The sequence below is a fragment of the Pelobates fuscus genome, chromosome 9, assembly GCF_036172605.1.
Source record: "Pelobates fuscus isolate aPelFus1 chromosome 9, aPelFus1.pri, whole genome shotgun sequence".
Classification (NCBI taxonomy): domain Eukaryota; kingdom Metazoa; phylum Chordata; class Amphibia; order Anura; family Pelobatidae; genus Pelobates; species Pelobates fuscus.
Genome location: NC_086325.1, coordinates 171,523,061 through 171,549,278, shown reverse-complemented (window position 1 = coordinate 171,549,278; position 26,218 = coordinate 171,523,061). Strand labels below are relative to the sequence as shown.

General features: G+C 47.5%; 1 protein-coding gene across 4 annotated transcripts in view; it reads left to right on the top strand.

The window, feature by feature from the left end:
* The first annotated feature begins 9,657 nt into the window (after window positions 1–9,657).
* CCDC120 (coiled-coil domain containing 120) overlaps window positions 9,658–26,218 on the top strand; it is a 41,451-nt gene continuing 24,890 nt past the window's right edge. For all 4 annotated transcript variants that reach the window (XM_063433169.1, XM_063433168.1, XM_063433167.1 and 1 more), the window contains exon 1: window positions 9,658–9,745. The gene's annotated coding sequence lies outside the window, so the exon portion shown is untranslated. The remainder of the gene's footprint in view (window positions 9,746–26,218) is intronic.

Here is a 26,218-nt window from a genome sequence, read left to right as displayed (position 1 = left end):
ATAATCCCTCCCCTGTACCGGGGAGATAAATTATTATTATTATTATTGCCATTTATATAGCGCCAACAGATTCCGTAGCGCTTTACAATATTATGAGAGGGGATTTAACTATAAATAGGACAATTACAAATAAACTTACAGGAACGATAGGTTGAAGAGGACCCTGCTCGATCGAGCTTACATTCTATAGGATGGATCAGGAACTGTACTAATCAAATCCAATTCTCTTCAAACATAGAAAAACACACTTTTTCCCCAAACACCCCAAAAGTACCTTAAAAATACATGAAACCCCAAAAACGTTACATCCCCTGATAAATCAGGGTGACCAACATATTCAAAAATCAACCAGATCGATTCAGGGGTTCAGGAATTTCCTGGAAGTCATAGTTTTGGCCGACCGCACACATGGTCTCATGCCCAAAAACGGTTTCATGCCGAAAATAGTTCCATGGCATTCGCGGCTAAGTCCCCCTGAAGTCTATTCGTGGTTTTGGTCCATGCAAATGGCCGCCTTGGAGGTAGCGTTCGGTTCTATGGAAAGTGCCGAACCAGGGGGAATAAAATATGGGTCTTTACAGTAGCTGACCTGGCCCATAGTCTTTTGGCAGGAGGCTGGTAACCAGGCCCCTCTAAAAGGCTGTGGCGAGGTTCTGTTCACCACATTTCTCCCCCCCCCCCCCCAAGGGAAGACTAACCAGGTACTTGACCTGCTGCCGGTAGGTACCTGAGTTAGTCCGGCAACCCACCCAAAAACCATTCGTTAATCGGGTAGTCTCCGGTGCCAGGTTCTGTCCTGTCTGTCCCAGGTTGATGTGTGGGAGAACGTCACCATGTGTAGCTCCTTTGCTCCCAGCCTTGGTGCAGCCTAGGCTTAGGGGGCAGAGGCCAGCGGCGCTCTGCTCTGTAGCCAGCATTTCTGCTAGGGTGGCCTGCGGGTATTCAGGCCCTGAACAACAGGAGAGGGGAGGGCAGAGGCCAGCTGCTCTCTGCCTGGATGCCAGCTCTTCTGCTGGAGGGACCAGTGCATAGTCTTACCCTAGAACAAGGGGACAGGTAGGACAGAGGTCAGCGGCGCTATGCCCTGATACCAGCTCTTCCTCTGGGGGGGCCTGTTTGTATTCAGACCCTGGACAAAGGGAAAGGGGAGGGCAGAGGCCAACTGCTTTCTGCCCGGGTGCCAGCTCTTCTGCTGGATGGAGGTTAGTGGAGATTGCTGTCCCATCCACTATCCACAGGACTCAGTTGGGCATCTGCTCCGGGGAGGAGGGATCACTCACCAGCTCCCCTTGGCATTCCTTCTGGAGCTGTTGGGGATCTGGGCCGGTTGCCCAGCATCCCTGTAGGGCTGGTGGAGAAACCTCGTCCCATCTCCACTTGACGGTAGGGGTTCCTCACAGGACCAGTCTATTAGGTCTCTCTGCAATTGGGAAGAGGGACCAGCTGTCTCCTCTTCTGGTATATCTGGCTGCCGCTGGGGAGAGGGACCGGTTGTCTCCTCTCCCTGTAAGGTAAGCTGCCGCTGGGGAGTAGGACCGACTGTCCTTACTCCCGGTAACTCCGGCTGTAGTTGGGGATCTGGGCCAGCTTCCCAGCATCCTTATAGGGCCAGTGGAGAGATCTCGGTCCCATCTCCACCTGCCAACTGGGGGTCTACCCAGCTGTAGGGTTTTAGCTCTGGGTCTGCCACCCAGCTCTCCTGCAGGGTATATTGGGGCCAAATTGAGCTGAGCAGGTGTTTGTAATTCTGCGCCAGCTCCCATTCCATGGTGGCCAGATGGATCAGGTCTGGCCCTAGGTCGCCAGCTATAGGAAGATCCAGCTGGGCTTCCCTATAGTCGTGTATGCCCCAAAATCGGGACCCTCCAGCACTCCCGAACTCCGGTTCGGCAAAGGCCTCCCATGACAGGCCAGGGCCATCGTAATCCTTGCCCTCGGCCTGTCATGCTCAGGCATCCAGGGAACATACTGAATAGTGTACCACCATAGCGCCTGGTATGGGTTGTGGAGCCACAGTTCTTTCCATACCAGGTGCTCGAGCTCCGTCACCCCACTCATCCAGGGGCTGCTCTCCCAGGAGAGATATCCGCAGCGCCACTCGTACCTGTAGCCTCTGCTCCTCACTGGGGAGACTCTCACCACGCCAACGCTGTACACCTTCCAGGGCCTCGTCCCAAAGCTCCTTTCTAGTCACCAGTGGCGTACATACCAGGGTCGCGGCTGCGACCGGGCCCGGCCCACCAGGGGGCCCGGCCGCCCTGCGACCCAGTATGTACCCACTGTGGCCAGCCTCTTCCCCTGGGGGGCCCAGGAGCCGGCCACCTCAGGGCCCCCAGAGGCTGGCCGTGGTATCACCGGGCTGGCGGGCGCGCGAGGGTATCAGTACGCGGCGCGCGAGGGAGCACCCAGGGGAAAGTGCTCCCTCGCACGCCCGCCCGCCAGCCAGATAACCCGCCCAGCAGCAGCACCACCACTGGACCCCAGGGAATCCCCTCAGCACTTCTAAAGGTAGGGAGGCTGGGGGGGATTACATTTAAATAAAAAAAAAAAAAGTGTGTGTGAGTGTTAGTGAGTGTGTGTGTGTGTGTGTTAGTGAGTGTGTGTGTTAGTGTGTCTGTGTCAGTGAGTATGTTACTGTGTGTGTCTGTTAGCTAGTGTGTATGTCTGTCACTGAGTGTGTGTGTGTGTCTGTTAGCTAGTGTGTATGCGTCTGTTCATGAGAGTGTGTATGTCTTAAGCACTTACCTTTCTCCAGCGCCGGACACCCTTGGCGCTGGGGATCTCTCCGCCACTCAGCTCCGAATGCGCATGCAAACCGCCCATAGGAAAGCATTACTCAATGCTTTCCTATGGACGTTCAGCGTCTTCTCACTGTGATTTTAGCTCCTCTAGCGGCTGTCAATGAGACAGCCACTAGAGGCTGGATTAACCCTCAGTGAAACATAGCAGTTTTTCTGAAACTGCTATGTTTTCAGCTGCAGGGTTAAAACTAGAGAGACCTGGCACCCAGACCACTTCATTGAGCTGATGTGATCTGGGTGTCCGTAGTGGTCCTTTAAGTGTATGTCTATCTGCATGCACTGGCGTACATACAGGGGTCGCAGCCCTGTAACCCCTCTGACCAGGTGCCCACCGCAAGCGCGCGGGGGGGGGCCCACGGATCAGTTTTCGCACCGGGGCCCCATGGGTTGTGTGTACGCCACTGCTAGTCACATCTCTGTAGTCTAGTATGTCCTCCTCTGATACAGGCCCATCCTGTTGGGCCAAGTGGTGCTGCAGCCTCCAGCAAAACTACTCCTCATATGCAAAGGCTGTCCAGGGACTAGCTGGTTCCATACCGCTGTAGACAGGTCAACTCCTTAGGAAGCCATCCCACCGCTGCCACCAGATGTGACTGACCGCCTAGCACCCCGACTGGGTGCCTCCGCCAATCGCTGCTTCCTAGTAGCCTGGAGTACTATAAGTACCGCACCGGACACCATAATTACCGTAGCCCCTTAGCCACCACAGCATGGCTGGGGTCTCGCTGTCCTCCACCCAAGTCCAGGACCCAGCTTCCAGTGGGTGGACCTCTCCTACTCTGGAAAGTCTAGCAGGTATAGCTGTGTAGCTCTTAGAAGAACTAGTGATTATAGCCATCGCTGTTTCCTACAATCACAAGATGGGGCTGCTTGTTGAGGGTGAAGTGAACTGATTTTAATGGGACCACACTTGGCCTTTTATAACAGGCCCCATGCAATGGGCACTCCCACCTGCACCTGAGAGTAAACGACAGTAAAAACAAATACACAATCACATTGGCTCTCAGATCCAGGACACTCCCATACAAACTAGGCCAACTAAACTCAATTATCTCCAGACACAAAAACACACATTTTTATTAAAAAAAACAAAAACATTTAAAATATACAAACTCCCCACAAAAGTTACATCCCCTGATAGCCCCGATCTGGGTGAACAACATATTGGTGAAGGGGTTAAGGGATGATGCAGGATTCTGGCAGGTGAGGTTTAAGTGATGAGATACAGGATTCTGGCAGGGAAGGGGTTAAGGGATGATCCAGGATTCTGGCAGGGAAGGGGTTAAGGGATGATGCAGGATTCTGGTAGGTGAGGTTTAAGTGATGAGATCCAGGATTCTGGCAGGGAAGGGGTTAAGGGATGAGATCCACAATTCTGGCAGGGAAGGGGTTAAGGGATGAGATCCAGGATTCTGGCAGGGAAGGGGTTAAGGGATGATCCAGGATTCTGGCAGGGAAGGGGTTAAGGGATGATCCAGGATTCTGGCAGGGAAGGGGTTAAGGGATGAGATCCAGGATTCTGGCAGGGAAGGGGTTAAGGGATGATCCAGGATTCTGGCAGGGACGGGGTTAAGGGATGAGATCCAGGATTCTGACAGGGAAGGGGTTAAGGGATGATCCAGGATTCTGGCAGGGAAGGGGTTAAGGGATGAGCTCCAGGATTCTGGCAGGGAAGGGGTTAAGGGATGAGATCCAGGATTCTGGCAGGGAAGGGGTTAAGAGATGAGATCCAGGATTCTGACAGGGAAGGGGTTAAGGGATGAGTTCCAGGATTCTGGCAGGGAAGGGGTTAAGGGATGATCCAGGATTCTGTCAGGGAAGGGGTTAAGGGATGAGCTCCAGGATTCTGGCAGGGAAGGGGTTAAGGGATGATCCAGGATTCTGGCAGGGAAGGGGTTAAGGGATGATCCAGGATTCTGGCAGGGAAGGGGTTAAGGGATGAGCTCCAGGATTCTGGCAGGGAAGGGGTTAAGGGATGAGCTCCAGGATTCTGGCAGGGAAGGGGTTAAGGGATGAGATCCAGGATTCTGGCAGGGAAGGGGTTAAGCGATGAGATCCAGGATTCTGGCAGGGAAGGGGTTAAGGGATGATCCAGGATTCTGTCAGGGAAGGGGTTAAGGGATGAGCTCCAGGATTCTGGCAGGGAAGGGGTTAAGGGATGATCCAGGATTCTGGCAGGGAGGGGGTTAAGGGATGATCCGGGATTCTGGCAGGGAAGGGGTTAAGGGATGAGATCCAGGATTCTGGCAGGGAAGGGGTTAAGGGATGAGATCCAGGATTCTGGCAGGGAAGGGGTTAAGGGATGATCCAGGATTCTGGCAGGGAAGGGGTTAAGGGATGAGATCCAGGATTCTGGCAGGGAAGGGATTAAGGGATGAGATCCAGGATTCTGGCAGGGAAGGGATTAAGGGATGATCCAGGATTCTGGCAGGGAAGGGGTTAAGGGATGATCCAGGATTCTGGCAGAGAAGGGGTTAAGGGATGATCCAGGATTCTGGCAGGGAAGGGGTTAAGGGATGAGATCCAGGATTCTGGCAGGGAAGGGGTTAAGGGATGAGATCCAGGATTCTGGCAGGGAAGGGGTTAAGGGATGAGATCCAGGATTCTTGCAGGGAAGGGGTTAAGGGATGATCCAGGATTCTGGCAGGGAAGGGGTTAAGGGATGATCCAGGATTCTGGCAGAGAAGGGGTTAAGGGATGATCCAGGATTCTGGCAGGGAAGGGGTTAAGGGATGAGATCCAGGATTCTGGCAGGGAAGGGGTTAAGGGATGAGATCCAGGATTCTGGCAGGGAAGGGGTTAAGGGATGATCCAGGATTCTGGCAGGGAAGGGGTTAAGGGATGATCCAGGATTCTGGCAGGGAAGGGGTTAAGGGATGAGATCCAGGATTCTGGCAGGGAAGGGGTTAAGGGATGATCCAGGATTCTGGCAGGGACGGGGTTAAGGGATGAGATCCAGGATTCTGACAGGGAAGGGGTTAAGGGATGATCCAGGATTCTGGCAGGGAAGGGGTTAAGGGATGAGCTCCAGGATTCTGGCAGGGAAGGGGTTAAGGGATGAGATCCAGGATTCTGGCAGGGAAGGGGTTAAGAGATGAGATCCAGGATTTTGACAGGGAAGGGGTTAAGGGATGAGTTCCAGGATTCTGGCAGGGAAGGGGTTAAGGGATGATCCAGGATTCTGGCAGGGAAGGGGTTAAGGAATGATCCAGGATTCTGGCAGGGAAGGGGTTAAGGGACGAGATCCAGGATTCTGGCAGGGAAGGGGTTAAGGGATGAGCTCCAGGATTCTGGCAGGGAAGGGGTTAAGGGATGAGATCCAGGATTCTGGCAGGGAAGGGGTTAAGGGATGAGATCCAGGATTCTGACAGGGAAGGGGTTAAGGGATGATCCAGGATTCTGGCAGGGAAGGGGTTAAGGGATGAGCTCCAGGATTCTGGCAGGGAAGGGGTTAAGGGATGAGATCCAGGATTCTGGCAGGGAAGGGGTTAAGGGATGAGATCCAGGATTCTGGCAGGGAAGGGGTTAAGGGATGAGATCCAGGATTCTGGCAGGGAAGGGGTTAAGGGATGATCCAGGATTCTGACAGGGAAGGGGTTAAGGGATGAGATCCAGGGTTCTGGCAGGGAAGGGGTTAAGGGATGATCCAGGATTCTGGCAGGGAAGGGGTTAAGGGATGAGCTCCAGGATTCTGGCAGGGAAGGGGTTAAGGGATGAGCTCCAGGATTCTGGCAGGGAAGGGGTTAAGGGATGAGATCCAGGATTCTGGCAGGGAAGGGGTTAAGGGATGATCCAGGATTCTGGCAGGGACGGGGTTAAGGGATGAGATCCAGGATTCTGACAGGGAAGGGGTTAAGGGATGATCAAGGATTCTGGCAGGGAAGGGGTTAAGGGATGAGCTCCAGGATTCTGGCAGGGAAGGGGTTAAGGGATGAGATCCAGGATTCTGGCAGGGAAGGGGTTAAGAGATGAGATCCAGGATTTTGACAGGGAAGGGGTTAAGGGATGAGTTCCAGGATTCTGGCAGGGAAGGGGTTAAGGGATGATCCAGGATTCTGGCAGGGAAGGGGTTAAGGAATGATCCAGGATTCTGGCAGGGAAGGGGTTAAGGGACGAGATCCAGGATTCTGTCAGGGAAGGGGTTAAGGGATGAGCTCCAGGATTCTGGCAGGGAAGGGGTTAAGGGATGAGATCCAGGATTCTGGCAGGGAAGGGGTTAAGGGATGAGATCCAGGATTCTGACAGGGAAGGGGTTAAGGGATGATCCAGGATTCTGGCAGGGAAGGGGTTAAGGGATGAGCTCCAGGATTCTGGCAGGGAAGGGGTTAAGGGATGAGATCCAGGATTCTGGCAGGGAAGGGGTTAAGGGATGAGATCCAGGATTCTGGCAGGGAAGGGGTTAAGGGATGAGATCCAGGATTCTGGCAGGGAAGGGGTTAAGGGATGATCCAGGATTCTGGCAGGGAAGGGGTTAAGGGATGAGATCCAGGGTTCTGGCAGGGAAGGGGTTAAGGGATGATCCAGGATTCTGGCAGGGAAGGGGTTAAGGGATGAGCTCCAGGATTCTGGCAGGGAAGGGGTTAAGGGATGAGCTCCAGGATTCTGGCAGGGAAGGGGTTAAGGGATGAGATCCAGGATTCTGGCAGGGAAGGGGTTAAGGGATGATCCAGGATTCTGGCAGGGAAGGGGTTAAGGGATGATCCAGGATTCTGGCAGGGAAGGGGTTAAGGGATGAGATCCAGGGTTCTGGCAGGGAAGGGGTTAAGGGATGATCCAGGATTCTGGCAGGGAAGGGGTTAAGGGATGAGCTCCAGGATTCTGGCAGGGAAGGGGTTAAGGGATGAGCTCCAGGATTCTGGCAGGGAAGGGGTTAAGGGATGAGCTCCAGGATTCTGGCAGGGAAGGGGTTAAGGGATGAGATCCAGGATTCTGACAGGGAAGGGGTTAAGGGATGATCCAGGATTCTGGCAGGGAAGGGGTTAAGGGATGAGCTCCAGGATTCTGGCAGGGAAGGGGTTAAGGGATGAGATCCAGGATTCTGGCAGGGAAGGGGTTAAGGGATGAGATCCGGGATTCTGGCAGGGAAGGGGTTAAGGGGTGATCCAGGATTCTGGCAGGGAAGGGGTTAAGGGATGAGATCCAGGGTTCTGGCAGGGAAGGGGTTAAGGGATGAGATCCAGGATTGTGGCAGGGAAGGGGTTAAGGGATGAGATCCGGGGTTCTGGCAGGGAAGGGGTTAAGGGATGATCCAGGATTCTGGCAGGGAAGGGGTTAAGGGATGAGCTCCAGGATTCTGGCAGGGAAGGGGTTAAGGGATGAGCTCCAGGATTCTGGCAGGGAAGGGGTTAAGGGATGATCCAGGATTCTGGCAGGGAAGGGGTTAAGGGATGAGCTCCAGGATTCTGGCAGGGAAGGGGTTAAGGGATGAGCTCCAGGATTCTGGCAGGGAAGGGGTTAAGGGATGAGATCCAGGATTCTGGCAGGGAAGGGGTTAAGGGATGATCCAGGATTCTGGCAGGGAAGGGGTTAAGGGATGAGCTCCAGGATTCTGGCAGGGAAGGGGTTAAGGGATGAGCTCCAGGATTCTGGCAGGGAAGGGGTTAAGGGATGAGATCCAGGATTCTGGCAGGGAAGGGGTTAAGGGATGATCCAGGATTCTGGCAGGGAAGGGGTTAAGGGATGAGATCCAGGGTTCTGGCAGGGAAGGGGTTAAGGGATGATCCAGGATTCTGGCAGGGAAGGGGTTAAGGGATGAGCTCCAGGATTCTGGCAGGGAAGGGGTTAAGGGATGAGCTCCAGGATTCTGGCAGGGAAGGGGTTAAGGGATGAGATCCAGGATTCTGGCAGGGAAGGGGTTAAGGGATGATCCAGGATTCTGGCAGGGAAGGGGTTAAGGGATGATCCAGGATTCTGGCAGGGAAGGGGTTAAGGGATGAGCTCCAGGATTCTGGCAGGGAAGGGGTTAAGGGATGAGATCCAGGATTCTGGCAGGGAAGGGGTTAAGGGATGATCCAGGATTCTGGCAGGGAAGGGGTTAAGGGATGATCCAGGATTCTGGCAGGGAAGGGGTTAAGGGATGAGATCCAGGGTTCTGGCAGGGAAGGGGTTAAGGGATGATCCAGGATTCTGGCAGGGAAGGGGTTAAGGGATGATCCAGGATTCTGGCAGGGAAGGGGTTAAGGGATGAGATCCAGGGTTCTGGCAGGGAAGGGGTTAAGGGATGATCCAGGATTCTGGCAGGGAAGGGGTTAAGGGATGAGATCCAGGATTCTGGCAGGGAAGGGGTTAAGGGATGAGATCCAGGATTCTGGCAGGGAAGGGGTTAAGGGATGAGATCCAGGATTCTGGCAGGGAAGGGGTTAAGGGATGATCCAGGATTCTGGCAGGGAAGGGGTTAAGGGATGATCCAGGATTCTGGCAGGGAAGGGGTTAAGGGATGAGATCCAGGGTTCTGGCAGGGAAGGGGTTAAGGGATGATCCAGGATTCTGGCAGGGAAGGGGTTAAGGGATGAGCTCCAGGATTCTGGCAGGGAAGGGGTTAAGGGATGATCCAGGATTCTGGCAGGGAAGGGGTTAAGGGATGATCCAGGATTCTGGCAGGGAAGGGGTTAAGGGATGAGCTCCAGGATTCTGGCAGGGAAGGGGTTAAGGGATGAGCTCCAGGATTCTGGCAGGGAAGGGGTTAAGGGATGAGCTCCAGGATTCTGGCAGGGAAGGGGTTAAGGGTTCATTCCTGGAATTTTTGGGAATCCAGTAGCTTGAAGTCGGAATGTACCAAAACCGCAGACAGGTTGGTGGGGGAGGAGCTGAGCACAACCTGTGTAGAGAATGGTTTGCTCTGCCAGTTTCAGGTCCCCCTCCCCCTCCTGCGGTGAGATGGTTCAGCCTGCAGGAAGATCCTATCTCAGCTCAGAGTATACAGAGTGCTACCTGCAGCCAGAGAGGTGAGAGCTGGGGGGTTCTTTCTGTGTGCTGGGGGTCTGTCTGTCTGTCTGTCTGTCTGTGTGTGTGTGCGTGCTGGGGGTCTGTCTGTGTGTGTGCTGGGGGGGTTCTGTCTGTCTGTCTGTCTGTGTGTGTGTGTGTGTGCTGGGGGGGTCTGTCTGTCTGTCTGTGTATGTGCGTGCTGGGGGTCTGTCTGTGTGTGTGCTGGGGGTCTGTCTGTGTGTGTGCTGGGGTTATGTGTGTGTCTGTGTGCTGGGAATCTGTGTGTGTGTGTGTGTGCTGGGTATCTGTCTGTGTGGCGGAATGAGTTTAAAATGACCAAGATTGGATCCAGGTTCCCAGTCAGTGGGGACTCAGTGAGTTCAGGGTTACCTGGTTCCCTGTCAGTGGGGACTCGGTGAGTTCAGGGTTACCTGGTTCCCAGTCAGAGGGGACTCGGTGAGTTCAGGGTTACCTGGTTCCCTGTCAGTGGGGACTCAGTGAGTTCAGGGTTACCTGGTTCCCTGTCAGAGGGGACTCGGTGAGTTCAGGGTTACCTGGTTCCCTGTCAGTGGGGACTCGGTGAGTTCAGGGTTACCTGGTTCCCTGTCAGTGGGGACTCGGTGAGTTGAGGGTTACCTGGTTCCCAGTCAGTGGGGACTCAGTGAGTTCAGGGTTACCTGGTTCCCTGTCAGTGGGGACTCGGTGAGTTCAGGGTTACCTGGTTCCCTGTCAGTGGGGACTCAGTGAGTTCAGGGTTACCTGGTTCCCAGTCAGTGGGGACTCGGTGAGTTCAGGGTTACCTGGTTCCCTGTCAGTGGGGACTCGGTGAGTTCAGGGTTACCTGGTTCCCTGTCAGTGGGGACTCGGTGAGTTCAGGGTTACCTGGTTCCCTGTCAGAGGGGACTCGGTGAGTTGAGGGTTACCTGGTTCCCTGTCAGTGGGGACTCGGTGAGTTCAGGGTTACCTGGTTCCCTGTCAGTGGGGACTCAGTGAGTTCAGGGTTACCTGGTTCCCAGTCAGTAGGGACTCGGTGAGTTCAGGGTTACCTGGTTCCCTGTCAGTGGGGACTCGGTGAGTTCAGGGTTACCTGGTTCCCTGTCAGTGGGGACTCGGTGAGTTGAGGGTTACCTGGTTCCCTGTCAGTGGGGACTCGGTGAGTTCAGGGTTACCTGGTTCCCTGTCAGTGGGGACTCGGTGAGTTCAGGGTTACTTGGTTCCCTGTCAGTGGGGACTCGGTGAGTTCAGGGTTACCTGGTTCCCTGTCAGTGGGGACTCGGTGAGTTCAGGGTTACCTGGTTCCCTGTCAGTGGGGACTCGGTGAGTTCAGGGTTACCTGGTTCCCTGTCAGTGGGGACTCGGTGAGTTCAGGGTTACCTGGTTCCCTGTCAGTGGGGACTCGGTGAGTTCAGGGTTACCTGGTTCCCTGTCAGTGGGGACTCGGTGAGTTCAGGGTTACCTGGTTCCCTGTCAGTGGGGACTCGGTGAGTTCAGGGTTACCTGGTTCCCTGTCAGTGGGGACTCGGTGAGTTCAGGGTTACCTGGTTCCCTGTCAGTGGGGACTCGGTGAGTTCAGGGTTACCTGGTTCCCTGTCAGTGGGGACTCGGTGAGTTCAGGGTTACCTGGTTCCCTGTCAGTGGGGACTCGGTGAGTTTAGGGTTACCTGGTTCCCTGTCAGTGGGGACTCGGTGAGTTTAGGGTTACCTGGTTCCCTGTCAGTGGGGACTCGGTGAGTTTAGGGTTACCTGGTTCCCTGTCAGTGGGGACTCGGTGAGTTGAGGGATACCTGGTTCCCTGTCAGAGGGGACTCGGTGAGTTCAGGGTTACCTGGTTCCCTGTCAGAGGGGACTCGGTGAGTTCAGGGTTACCTGGTTCCCTGTCAGTGGGGACTCGGTGAGTTCAGGGTTACCTGGTTCCCTGTCAGAGGGGACTCGGTGAGTTCAGGGTTACCTGGTTCCCTGTCAGAGGGGACTCGGTGAGTTCAGGGTTACCTGGTTCCCTGTCAGTGGGGACTCGGTGAGTTCAGGGTTACCTGGTTCCCTGTCAGTGGGGACTCGGTGAGTTCAGGGTTACCTGGTTCCCTGTCAGTGGGGACTCGGTGAGTTCAGGGTTACCTGGTTCCCTGTCAGTGGGGACTCGGTGAGTTCAGGGTTACCTGGTTCCCTGTCAGTGGGGACTCGGTGAGTTCAGGGTTACCTGGTTCCCTGTCAGTGGGGACTCGGTGAGTTCAGGGTTACCTGGTTCCCTGTCAGTGGGGACTCGGTGAGTTGAGGGTTACCTGGTTCCCTGTCAGTGGGGACTCGGTGAGTTGAGGGTTACCTGGTTCCCTGTCAGTGGGGACTCGGTAAGTTTAGGGTTACCTGGTTCCCTGTCAGTGGGGACTCGGTAAGTTTAGGGTTACCTGGTTCCCTGTCAGTAGGGACTCGGTAAGTTTAGGGTTACCTGTCAGTGGAATATGAGGTGTACATTAGTGGGTTGTTTGGGACACATTCACTAACTGTGAGCTTTCAGGGGCCGAGCCTCCCCATCACATGAGCTGAATATGTGGCTTCAATGAGTCAATGTGTGTTTGGATATTGAGTAACAAGCTGTAAGGTGGATAAAAAGAAAAACACATCACCCATTTCCTGCTTGCAATTATTTCGTAACCCTTTCTACTACATCGATATAGTGCCGGCATCTGTTAACAGTTCATGAGATACCAGCAGGTCGAGGTGCTATTAATGCAGTATGTAGTATTAGGAGGCAGGTCGAGGCTGGTATTAATACAGTATGTAGTATTAGATGGCAGGTCGAGGTTGGTATTAATGCAGTATGTAGTATTAGGTGGCAGGTCGAGGTTGGTATTAATACAGTATGTAGTATTAGATGGCAGGTCGAGGTTGGTATTAATACAGTATGTAGTATTAGATGGCAGGTCGAGGCTGGTATTAATACAGTATGTAGTATTAGATGGCAGGTCGAGGCTGGTATTAATACAGTATGTAGTATTAGGTGGCAGGTCGAGGTTGGTATTAATACAGTATGTAGTATTAGGTGGCAGGTCGAGGTTGGTATTAATACAGTATGTAGTATTAGATGGCAGGTCGAGGTTGGTATTAATACAGTATGTAGTATTAGATGGCAGGTCGAGGCTGGTATTAATACAGTATGTAGTATTAGATGGCAGGTCGAGGCTGGTATTAATACAGTATGTAGTATTAGATGGCAGGTCGAGGCTGGTATTAATACAGTATGTAGTATTAGATGGCAGGTCGAGGTTGGTATTAATGCAGTATGTAGTATTAGATGGCAGGTCGAGGTTGGTATTAATGCAGTATGTAGTATTAGATGGCAGGTCGAGGTTGGTATTAATGCAGTATGTAGTATTAGGAGGCAGGTCGAGGCTGGTATTAATACAGTATGTAGTATTAGATGGCAGGTCGAGGTTGGTATTAATGCAGTATGTAGTATTAGGAGGCAGGTCGAGGCTGGTATTAATACAGTATGTAGTATTAGATGGCAGGTCGAGGTTGGTATTAATACAGTATGTAGTATTAGATGGCAGGTCGAGGCTGGTATTAATACAGTATGTAGTATTAGATGGCAGGTCGAGGCTGGTATTAATACAGTATGTAGTATTAGATGGCAGGTCGAGGCTGGTATTAATACAGTATGTAGTATTAGGTGGCAGGTCGAGGCTGGTATTAATACAGTATGTAGTATTAGATGGCAGGTCGAGGCTGGTATTAATACAGTATGTAGTATTAGATGGCAGGTCGAGGCTGGTATTAATACAGTATGTAGTATTAGATGGCAGGTCGAGGCTGGTATTAATACAGTATGTAGTATTAGATGGCAGGTCGAGGCTGGTATTAATACAGTATGTAGTATTAGGTGGCAGGTCGAGGCTGGTATTAATACAGTATGTAGTATTAGGTGGCAGGTCGAGGCTGGTATTAATACAGTATGTAGTATTAGGTGGCAGGTCGTGGTTGGTATTAATACAGTATGTAGTATTAGGTGGCAGGTCGAGGTTGGTATTAATACAGTATGTAGTATTAGATGGCAGGTCGAGGTTGGTATTAATACAGTATGTAGTATTAGATGGCAGGTCGAGGTTGGTATTAATACAGTATGTAGTATTAGATGGCAGGTCGAGGCTGGTATTAATGCAGTATGTAGTATTAGGTGGCAGGTCGAGGTTGGTATTAATACAGTATGTAGTATTAGATGGTTGGTATTAATACAGTATGTAGTATTAGATGGCAGGTCGAGGTTGGTATTAATGCAGTATGTAGTATTAGATGGCAGGTCGAGGCTGGTATTAATGCAGTATGTAGTATTAGATGGCAGGTCGAGGTTGGTATTAATACAGTATGTAGTATTAGATGGCAGGTCGAGGCTGGTATTAATACAGTATGTAGTATTAGATGGCAGGTCGAGGCTGGTATTAATACAGTATGTAGTATTAGATGGCAGGTCGAGGCTGGTATTAATACAGTATGTAGTATTAGGTGGCAGGTCGAGGCTGGTATTAATACAGTATGTAGTATTAGATGGCAGGTCGAGGCTGGTATTAATACAGTATGTAGTATTAGATGGCAGGTCGAGGCTGGTATTAATACAGTATGTAGTATTAGATGGCAGGTCGAGGCTGGTATTAATACAGTATGTAGTATTAGGTGGCAGGTCGAGGCTGGTATTAATACAGTATGTAGTATTAGATGGCAGGTCGAGGCTGGTATTAATACAGTATGTAGTATTAGATGGCAGGTCGAGGTTGGTATTAATACAGTATGTAGTATTAGATGGCAGGTCGAGGTTGGTATTAATACAGTATGTAGTATTAGATGGCAGGTCGAGGCTGGTATTAATACAGTACGTAGTATTAGATGGCAGGTCGAGGTTGGTATTAATGCAGTATGTAGTATTAGATGGCAGGTCGAGGTTGGTATTAATGCAGTATGTAGTATTAGATGGCAGGTCGAGGCTGGTATTAATACAGTATGTAGTATTAGATGGCAGGTCGAGGTTGGTATTAATGCAGTATGTAGTATTAGATGGCAGGTCGAGGCTGGTATTAATGCAGTATGTAGTATTAGGTGGTTGGTATTAATGCAGTATGTAGTATTGGGTGGTTGGTATTAATACAGTATGTAGTATTAGATGGCAGGTCGAGGTTGGTATTAATGCAGTATGTAGTATTAGATGGCAGGTCGAGGTTGGTATTAATGCAGTATGTAGTATTAGATGGCAGGTCGAGGTTGGTATTAATGCAGTATGTAGTATTAGGTGGCAGGTCGAGGCTGGTATTAATACAGTATGTAGTATTAGATGGCAGGTCGAGGTTGGTATTAATACAGTATGTAGTATTAGATGGCAGGTCGAGGTTGGTATTAATGCAGTATGTAGTATTAGATGGCAGGTCGAGGCTGGTATTAATGCAGTATGTAGTATTAGGTGGTTGGTATTAATGCAGTATGTAGTATTAGGTGGCAGGTCGAGGCTGGTATTAATACAGTATGTAGTATTAGATGGCAGGTCGAGGCTGGTATTAATACAGTATGTAGTATTAGATGGCAGGTCGAGGTTGGTATTAATACAGTATGCAGTATTAGGTGGCAGGTCGAGGTTGGTATTAATACAGTATGTAGTATTAGATGGCAGGTCGAGGCTGGTATTAATACAGTATGTAGTATTCGGTGGCAGGTCGAGGCTGGTATTAATGCAGTATGTAGTATTAGATGGCAGGTCGAGGTTGGTATTAATACAGTATGTAGTATTAGATGGCAGGTCGAGGTTGGTATTAATACAGTATGTAGTATTAGATGGCAGGTCGAGGCTGGTATTAATACAGTATGTAGTATTAGATGGCAGGTCGAGGCTGGTATTAATACAGTATGTAGTATTAGATGGCAGGTCGAGGCTGGTATTAATGCAGTATGTAGTATTAGATGGCAGGTCGAGGCTGGTATTAATGCAGTATGTAGTATTAGATGGCAGGTCGAGGCTGGTATTAATACAGTATGTAGTATTAGATGGCAGGTCGAGGCTGGTATTAATACAGTATGTAGTATTAGGTGGCAGGTCGAGGCTGGTATTAATACAGTATGTAGTATTAGATGGCAGGTCGAGGTTGGTATTAATACAGTATGTAGTATTAGATGGCAGGTCGAGGTTGGTATTAATACAGTATGTAGTATTAGGTGGCAGGTCGAGGTTGGTATTAATACAATATGTAGTATTAGATGGCAGGTCGAGGTTGGTATTAATACAGTATGTAGTATTAGATGGCAGGTCGAGGCTGGTATTAATACAGTATGTAGTATTAGGTGGCAGGTCGAGGCTGGTATTAATACAGTATGTAGTATTAGATGGCAGGTCGAGGTTGGTATTAATACAGTATGTAGTATTAGATGGCAGGTCGAGGTTGGTATTAATACAGTATGTAGTATTAGATTGCAGGTCGAGGTTGGTATTAATGCAGTCTGTAGTATTAGATGGCAGGTCGAGGTTGGTATTAATGCAGTATGTAGTATTAAGTGGCAGGTCGAGGCTGGTATTAATACAGTATGTAGTATTCGGTGGCAGGTCGAGGCTGGTATTAATACAGTATGTAGTATTAGATGGCAGGTCGAGGCTGGTATTAATGCAGTATGTAGTATTAGATGGCAGGTCGAGGTTGGTATTAATGCAGTATGTAGTATTAGATGGTTGGTATTAATACAGTATGTAGTATTAGATGGTTGGTATTAATGCAGTATGTAGTATTAGATGGTTGGTATTAATGCAGTATGTAGTATTAGATGGTTGGTATTAATACAGTATGTAGTATTAGGTGGCAGGTCGAGGCTGGTATTAATGCAGTATGTAGTATTAGATGGCAGGTCGAGGCTGGTATTAATGCAGTATGTAGTATTAGGTGGCAGGTCGAGGTGCTATTAATACAGTATGTAGTATTAGGTGGCAGGTCGAGGTGCTATTAATACAGTATGTAGTATTAGGTGGCAGGTCGAGGTTGGTATTAATACAGTATGTAGTAGATGGTTGGTATTAATACAGTATGTAGTATTAGATGGCAGGTCGAGGCTGGTATTAATACAGTATGTAGTATTAGGTGGCAGGTCGAGGCTGGTATTAATGCAGTATGTAGTATTAGATGGTTGGTATTAATACAGTATGTAGTATTAGATGGCAGGTCGAGGTTGGTATTAATACAGTATGTAGTATTAGATGGCAGGTCGAGGCTGGTATTAATACAGTATGTAGTATTAGATGGCAGGTCGAGGCTGGTATTAATGCAGTATGTAGTATTAGATGGTTGGTATTAATACAGTATGTAGTATTAGGTGGCAGGTCGAGGCTGGTATTAATACAGTATGTAGTATTAGATGGTTGGTATTAATACAGTATGTAGTATTAGATGGCAGGTCGAGGTTGGTATTAAAGCAGTATGTAGTATTAGATGGCAGGTCGAGGTTGGTATTAAAGCAGTATGTAGTATTAGATGGCAGGTCGAGGCTGGTATTAATACAGTATGTAGTATTAGATGGCAGGTCGAGGCTGGTATTAATACAGTATGTAGTATTAGATGGCAGGTCGAGGCTGGTATTAATACAGTATGTAGTATGAGGTGGCAGGTCGAGGTTGGTATTAAAGCAGTATGTAGTATTAGATGGCAGGTCGAGGTTGGTATTAAAGCAGTATGTAGTATTAGATGGCAGGTCGAGGCTGGTATTAATGCAGTATGGTGTATTAGATGGCAGGTCGAGGTTGGTATTAATACAGTATGTAGTATTAGATGGTTGGTATTAATACAGTATGTAGTAGTAGGTGTCAGGTCGAGGCTGGTATTAATGCAGTATGTAGTATTAGATGGCAGGTCGAGGTTGGTATTAATACAGTATGTAGTATTAGATGGCAGGTCGAGGTTGGTATTAATACAGTATGTAGTATTAGATGGTTGGTATTAATACACTATGTAGTATTAGATGGCAGGTCGAGGTTGGTATTAATACAGTATGTAGTATTAGATGGCAGGTCGAGGCTGGTATTAATGCAGTATGTAGTATTAGATGGCAGGTCGAGGTTGGTATTAATACAGTATGTAGTATTAGATGGTTGGTATTAATACAGTATGTAGTATTAGATGGCAGGTCGAGGCTGGTATTAATACAGTATGTAGTATTAGATGGCAGGTCGAGGTTGGTATTAATACAGTATGTAGTATTAGGTGGTTGGTATTAATGCAGTATGTAGTATTAGATGGTTGGTATTAATGCAGTATGTAGTATTAGGTGGCAGGTCGAGGCTGGTATTAATACAGTATGTAGTATTAGGTGGCAGGTCGAGGTTGGTATTAATACAGTATGTAGTATTAGATGGCAGGTCGAGGTTGGTATTAATACAGTATGTAGTATTAGATGGCAGGTCGAGGTTGGTATTAATACAGTATGTAGTATTAGGTGGCAGGTCGAGGTTGGTATTAATACAGTATGTAGTATTAGATGGTAGGTCGAGGTTGGTATTAATACAGTATGTAGTATTAGATGGTAGGTCGAGGTTGGTATTAATACAGTATGTAGTATTAGGTGGCAGGTCGAGGTTGGTATTAATACAGTATGTAGTATTAGATGGTTGGTATTAATACAGTATGTAGTAGTAGGTGTCAGGTCGAGGCTGGTATTAATGCAGTATGTAGTATTAGATGGCAGGTCGAGGTTGGTATTAAAGCAGTATGTAGTATTAGATGGCAGGTCGAGGCTGGCATTAATACAGTATGTAGTATTAGATGGCAGGTCGAGGTTGGTATTAATACAGTATGTAGTATTAGATGACAGGTCGAGGTTGGTATTAAAGCAGTATGTAGTATTAGATGGCAGGTCGAGGCTGGTATTAATACAGTATGTAGTATTAGATGGCAGGTCGAGGCTGGTATTAAAGCAGTATCTAGTATTAGATGGCAGGTCGAGGCTGGTATTAATGCAGTATGTAGTAGATGGCAGGTCGAGGTTGGTATTAATACAGTATGTAGTATTAGATGGCAGGTCGAGGTTGGTATTAAAGCAGTATGTAGTATTAGATGGCAGGTCGAGGCTGGCATTAATACAGTATGTAGTATTAGATGGCAGGTCGAGGTTGGTATTAATACAGTATGTAGTATTAGATGGCAGGTCGAGGTTGGTATTAAAGCAGTATGTAGTATTAGATGGCAGGTCGAGGCTGGTATTAATACAGTATGTAGTATTAGATGGCAGGTCGAGGCTGGTATTAATACAGTATGTAGTATTAGATGGCAGGTCGAGGCTGGTATTAATACAGTATGTAGTATTAGATGGCAGGTCGAGGTTGGTATTAAAGCAGTATGTAGTATTAGATGGCAGGTCGAGGCTGGTATTAATGCAGTATGTAGTATTAGATGGCAGGTCGAGGCTGGTATTAATACAGTATGTAGTATTAGATGGCAGGTCGAGGCTGGTATTAATACAGTATGTAGTATTAGATGGCAGGTCGAGGCTGGTATTAATACAGTATGTAGTATTAGATGGCAGGTCGAGGCTGGTATTAATACAGTATGTAGTATTAGATGGCATGTCGAGGCTGGTATTAATACAGTATGTAGTATTAGATGGCAGGTCGAGGCTGGTATTAATACAGTATGTAGTATTAGATGGCAGGTCGAGGCTGGTATTAATGCAGTATGTAGTATTAGATGGCAGGTCGAGGCTGGTATTAATACAGTATGTAGTATTAGATGGCAGGTCGAGGCTGGTATTAATGCAGTATGTAGTATTAGATGGCAGGTCGAGGCTGGTATTAATACAGTATGTAGTATAAGATGGCAGGTCGAGGCTGGTATTAATACAGTATGTAGTATTAGATGGCAGGTCGAGGCTGGTATTAATGCAGTATGTAGTATTAGATGGCAGGTCAAGGCTGGTATTAATACAGTATGTAGTATTAGATGGCTGGTATTAATGCAGTATGTAGTATTAGATGGTTGGTATTAATACAGTATGTAGTATTAGGTGGCAGGTCGAGGCTGGTATTAATACAGTATGTAGTATTAGATGGCAGGTCGAGGTTGGTATTAAAGCAGTATGTAGTATTAGATGGTTGGTATTAATACAGTATGTAGTATTAGATGGCAGGTCGAGGTGTGTATTAATACAGTATGTAGTATTAGATGGCAGGTCGAGGCTGGTATTAATACAGTATGTAGTATTAGGTGGCAGGTCGAGGTTGGTATTAATACAGTATGTAGTATTAGATGGCAGGTCGAGGCTGGTATTAATACAGTATGTAGTATTAGATGGCAGGTCGAGGCTGGTATTAATACAGTATGTAGTATTAGATGGCAGGTCGAGGTTGGTATTAAAGCAGTATGTAGTATTAGATGGCAGGTCGAGGCTGGTATTAATACAGTATGTAGTATTAGATGGCAGGTCGAGGTTGGTATTAAAGCAGTATGTAGTATTAGATGGCAGGTCGAGGCTGGTATTAATACAGTATGTAGTATTAGATGGCAGGTCGAGGCTGGTATTAATACAGTATGTAGTATTAGATGGCAGGTCGAGGCTGGTATTAATACAGTATGTAGTATTAGATGGCAGGTCGAGGCTGGTATTAATACAGTATGTAGTATTAGATGGCAGGTCGAGGCTGGTATTAATACAGTATGTAGTATTAGATGGCAGGTCGAGGTTGGTATTAAAGCAGTATGTAGTATTAGATGGCAGGTCGAGGCTGGTATTAATACAGTATGTAGTATTAGATGGCAGGTCGAGGCTGGTATTAATACAGTATGTAGTATTAGATTGCAGGTCGAGGTTGGTATTAATACAGTATGTAGTATTAGATGGCAGGTCGAGGTTGGTATTAATACAGTATGTAGTATTAGATTGCAGGTCGAGGCTGGTATTAATACAGTATGTAGTATTAGGTGGCAGGTCGAGGCTGGTATTAATACAGTATGTAGTATTAGATGGCAGGTCGAGGTTGGTATTAATACAGTATGTAGTATTAGATTGCAGGTCGAGGCTGGTATTAATACAGTATGTAGTATTAGGTGGCAGGTCGAGGCTGGTATTAATACAGTATGTAGTATTAGATGGCTGGTATTAATGCAGTATGTAGTATTAGATGGTTGGTATTAATACAGTATGTAGTATTAGATGGCAGGTCGAGGTTGGTATTAATACAGTATGTAGTATTAGGTGGCAGGTCGAGGCTGGTATTAATACAGTATGTAGTATTAGATGGTTGGTATTAATACAGTATGTAGTATTAGATGGCAGGTCGAGGTTGGTATTAATACAGTATGTAGTATTAGATTGTAGGTCGAGGCTGGTATTAATGCAGTATGTAGTATTAGATGGCAGGTCGAGGCTGGTATTAATGCAGTATGTAGAATTAGGTGGCAGGTCGAGGTTGGTATTAATACAGTAGGTAGTATTAGATTGCAGGTCGAGGCTGGTATTAATGCAGTATGTAGTATTAGATGGCTGGTATTAATACAGTATGTAGTATTAGGTGGCAGGTCGAGGCTGGTATTAATACAGTATGTAGTATTGGTTGGTATTAATACAGTATGTAGTATTAGATGGCAGGTCGAGGTGCTATTAATACAGTATGTAGTATTAGATGGCAGGTCGAGGTTGGTATTAATACAGTATGTAGTATTAGGTGGCAGGTCGAGGTTGGTATTAATACAGTATGTAGTATTAGATGGCAGGTCGAGGCTGGTATTAATACAGTATGTAGTATTAGATGGTTGGTATTAATACAGTATGTAGTATTAGGTGGCAGGTCGAGGCTGGTATTAATACAGTATGTAGTATTAGGTGGCAGGTCGAGGTTGGTATTAATACAGTATGTAGTATTAGATGGTTGGTATTAATACAGTATGTAGTATTAGATGGCAGGTCAAGGTTGGTATTAATACAGTATGTAGTATTAGATGGCAGGTCAAGGTTGGTATTAATACAGTATGTAGTATTAGGTGGCAGGTCGAGGCTGGTATTAATACAGTATGTAGTATTAGATGGCAGGTCGAGGTTGGTATTAATACAGTATGTAGTATTAGGTGGCAGGTCGAGGCTGGTATTAATACAGTATGTAGTATTAGATGGCAGGTCGAGGTTGGTATTAATACAGTATGTAGTATTAGATGGCAGGTCGAGGCTGGTTTTAATGCAGTATGTAGTATTAGATTGCAGGTCGAGGCTGGTTTTAATGCAGTATGTAGTATTAGATTGCAGGTCGAGGCTGGTTTTAATGCAGTATGTAGTATTAGATGGCAGGTCGAGGTTGGTATTAATACAGTATGTAGTATTAGGTGGCAGGTCGAGGTTGGTATTAATACAGTATGTAGTATTAGATTGCAGGTCGAGGCTGGTATTAATGCAGTATGTAGTATTAGATGGCAGGTCGAGGCTGGTATTAATACAGTATGTAGTATTAGATGGTTGGTATTAATACAGTATGTAGTATTAGGTGGCAGGTCGAGGTTGGTATTAATACAGTATGTAGTATTAGGTGGCAGGTCGAGGTTGGTATTAATACAGTATGTAGTATTAGATTGCAGGTCGAGGCTGGTATTAATGCAGTATGTAGTATTAGATGGCAGGTCGTGGCTGGTATTAATACAGTATGTAGTATTAGATGGTTGGTATTAATACAGTATGTAGTATTAGGTGGCAGGTCGAGGTTGGTATTAATACAGTATGTAGTATTAGATGGCAGGTCGAGGCTGGTATTAATACAGTATGTAGTATTAGATGGTTGGTATTAATACAGTATGTAGTATTAGGTGGCAGGTCGAGGTTGGTATTAATACAGTATGTAGTATTAGATGGTTGGTATTAATACAGTATGTAGTATTAGGTGGCAGGTCGAGGCTGGTATTAATACAGTATGTAGTATTAGGTGGCAGGTCGAGGCTGGTATTAATACAGTATGTAGTATTAGGTGGCAGGTCGAGTTTGGTATTAATACAGTATGTAGTATTAGGTGGCAGGTCGAGTTTGGTATTAATACAGTATGTAGTATTAGATGGCAGGTCGAGGTTGGTATTAATGCAGTATGTAATATTAGATGGCAGGTCGAGGCTGGTATTAATGCAATATGTAGTATTAGATGGTTGGTATTAATGTAGTATTAGATGGCAGGTCGAGGCTGGTATTAATACAGTATGTAGTATTAGATGGCAGGTCGAGGCTGGTATTAATACAGTATGTAGTATTAGATGGCAGGTCGAGGCTGGTATTAATACAGTATGTAGTATTAGATGGCAGGTCGAGGTTGGTATTAATACAGTATGTAGTATTAGATGGCAGGTCGAGGCTGGTATTAATACAGTATGTAGTATTAGATGGCAGGTCGAGGTTGATATTAATACAGTATGTAGTATTAGATGGCAGGTCGAGGCTGGTATTAATACAGTATGTAGTATTAGATTTCAGATCGAGGTTGGTATTAATGCAGTATGTAGTATTAGATGGCAGGTCAAGGTTGGTATTAATACACTATATGTAGTATTAGGTGGCAGGTCGAGGCTGGTATTAATGCAGTATGTAGTATTAGATGGCAGGTCGAGGTTGGTATTAATACACTATATGTAGTATTAGGTGGCAGGTCGAGGCTGGTATTAATGCAGTATGTAGTATTAGATGGCAGGTCAAGGTTGGTATTAATACACTATATGTAGTATTAGGTGGCAGGTCGAGGCTGGTATTAATGCAGTATGTAGTATTAGATGGCAGGTCGAGGCTGGTATTAATGCAGTATGTAGTATTAGGTGGTTGGTATTAATGCAGTATGTAGTATTAGGTGGCAGGTCGAGGTTGGTATTAATACAGTATGTAGTATTAGATGGCAGGTCGAGGTTGGTATTAATACAGTATGTAGTATTAGATGGCAGGTCGAGGCTGGTATTAATACAGTATGTAGTATTAGATGGCAGGTCGAGGCTGGTATTAATGCAGTATGTAGTATTAGATGGCAGGTCGAGGCTGGTATTAATGCAGTATGTAGTATTAGATGGCAGGTCGAGGCTGGTATTAATACAGTATGTAGTATTAGATGGCAGGTCGAGGCTGGTATTAATGCAGTATGTAGTATTAGATGGCAGGTCGAGGCTGGTATTAATACAGTATGTAGTATTAGATGGCAGGTCGAGGCTGGTATTAATGCAGTATGTAGTATTAGATGGCAGGTCAAGGTTGGTATTAATACACTATATGTAGTATTAGATGGCAGGTCGAGGCTGGTATTAATGCAGTATGTAGTATTAGATGGCAGGTCGAGGCTGGTATTAATGCAGTGTGGCGAAACCAGCTTCGCCACTGTGAACTGGAGAGGCCTGGCTGCTAGCCTCCTACCTGCTGACTATGGCCCCTGGAAAATTGGTACAGTTAAAGATTTATATTTGGGCATATTGTACTGTATATTGCTGCTACTGGCCCTTTTAACAGCATCTATGGACACATTGGGACTTTTGGGACTACTGTCCCTTTAAGACTGTGAAGCATGTTCTAGTGTGCTGCCTGTAATATTGTATATGTATTCATGTGTTAAGTTTATCCTGGGTGATATGTATGCAGCATTCAACTGATTGTTCGGTAGAATCACTCCATTCATTATATTGAGTGAAACTACCGAACAACCAGACCACCCAGGAATAAGTGTGCCTCCAATTACAGTTTGTAACAATGTTGCAAACAGGTAATTGGCAATCCATGTAATGTATTCTTTGTCCTCTGGGTGGCCGCCATTCGGGAAACGAACACGTGGCGGCGGCCATCTTAAACTACCGAACAGCGGTGTTTTGCCGTCGAGTGTCTGGAACTAAAATCGGACACTTGACTAGGCAAACACCGCTGAGACCTCCATACTTCCAGGAATTCGTATATAAACTACCGAATGACCCGCCGTTCGGTAGAAAGAACCCCACAAACAAGGGAATTCATTCAAACCCTCTCCAGGCTCTATAACACAGGCAATTCGTCTGTTTTCATTCCCTTGTTTGTGACCGACCGCAGGGCCAAAATGCATGGAACTGTTTTCGGATACTTTACCCATGCGGTCGGTCAAATCTTTGGAAACCCATATCTGCCGAACTGTTCATCCGAATGACTTGAATTTTGGATATGTTTCCCCCCTGAATGAGGGCTATCCAGCGATGCTGGATTTAAAGGTGTACCCCCTGTTTTTGGGGTACATCCAGGAATTGGGGAAAAGGGTGTACGGTATAATTATGTTAAGTGCTAATCTAAGGGGAGGAAATGTGTGGGAGGTACATCCATGTGATTGGTTAAATTCATCCTCCCCCTGGGAGTGTCCTGTATGTACTTGGTTGTAATAAAAGCCAGACTGGGTGTCCCAGTCCAGAGTTCTTGCTTAACCCTCAAAGCGATGTGTCGTCTCGGTCTTTGGGGGAATGGGATTGTAAGCTGACTGCCAAGAGTGTAAGCCGATGTCTGCTTTTCTTGTTCAGCTGTTCCAGTGTTCGTGTGGTTCCAGTCGGGAGAATGGTGTTTGCAGTAGCTGCCTGTGCATCTGGAAAGGGGATTATCGCCTAAACTGGGTTTTATCCTCTTGTAAGTGAAACGGTCCGTTACAATTGGTGGCAAGCGGCGGGATCGTTCCTACAACCAGAGGGACAGCTACAGACAACACCATTTCTGGATTACAAATTGAGGGCAACGCTAGTATCCGTACAGCGACCCTATCTACAAAGGAAATCAGGAAAATGGAAGGAGACAGAGTCGCAGCTGCTGCAGCACCTCCGAGGGAGAAGGAGGAATCTGAGTTTGCCAGGGAATATAGGAGCAGGATGGCTCTATTCTCACCAGCCCGAGCGGAGCGGATGGCAGACCGGGTCTACAACGATGTACAGGCGTACCTCATGCTGCGAACGACGCAGAGGAACCAACAAGCTGCGGGATTGTTCCCACAGCCAGAAGGACAGCTACAGAACACCAATTCCTTGGAGTTACAAATTGAGGGCAACGTTAGCATTCGTGCAGCGCCCCTGGCAGCAGAGGTATCCAGCGACTTGGAGCAGACAAGTATGGAAGGCTCTGACGCTGAAGATGATTTTATGGCCAAGGTGAGGCAGCAAGTGGCCCAGTATGGGGGTTATATATCCATGGACACATTCCAGGGGATCTGGAACCAGGTCATGGCTGAGCAAAACTCAAAGATGGACGAAGAGTATGATGAGCAGGAAGAGTGGTACAGCAGCAGAGTAGAGGCTGCATCCGAGGAGGTTAGCCGCCCCCCCCCCGAGGCGGCAGGAAGAACCCGAAGTAGGGGTCCTCATAGATTGGTCCTGTGAGGAACCACAACAGGCAGGTGGAGATGGGACCGAGGTCTCTCTACCGGCCCTACAGGGATGCTGGGCAGTCGGCCCAGATCCCCAGCGGCAGTGTGTCACCCAGGGAGCTGATGGTGTCGTCCATCCTCCCCAGCGGCAGAGTAAGTCCCAGGGAGCTAAAGGTGTTGTCCTTCC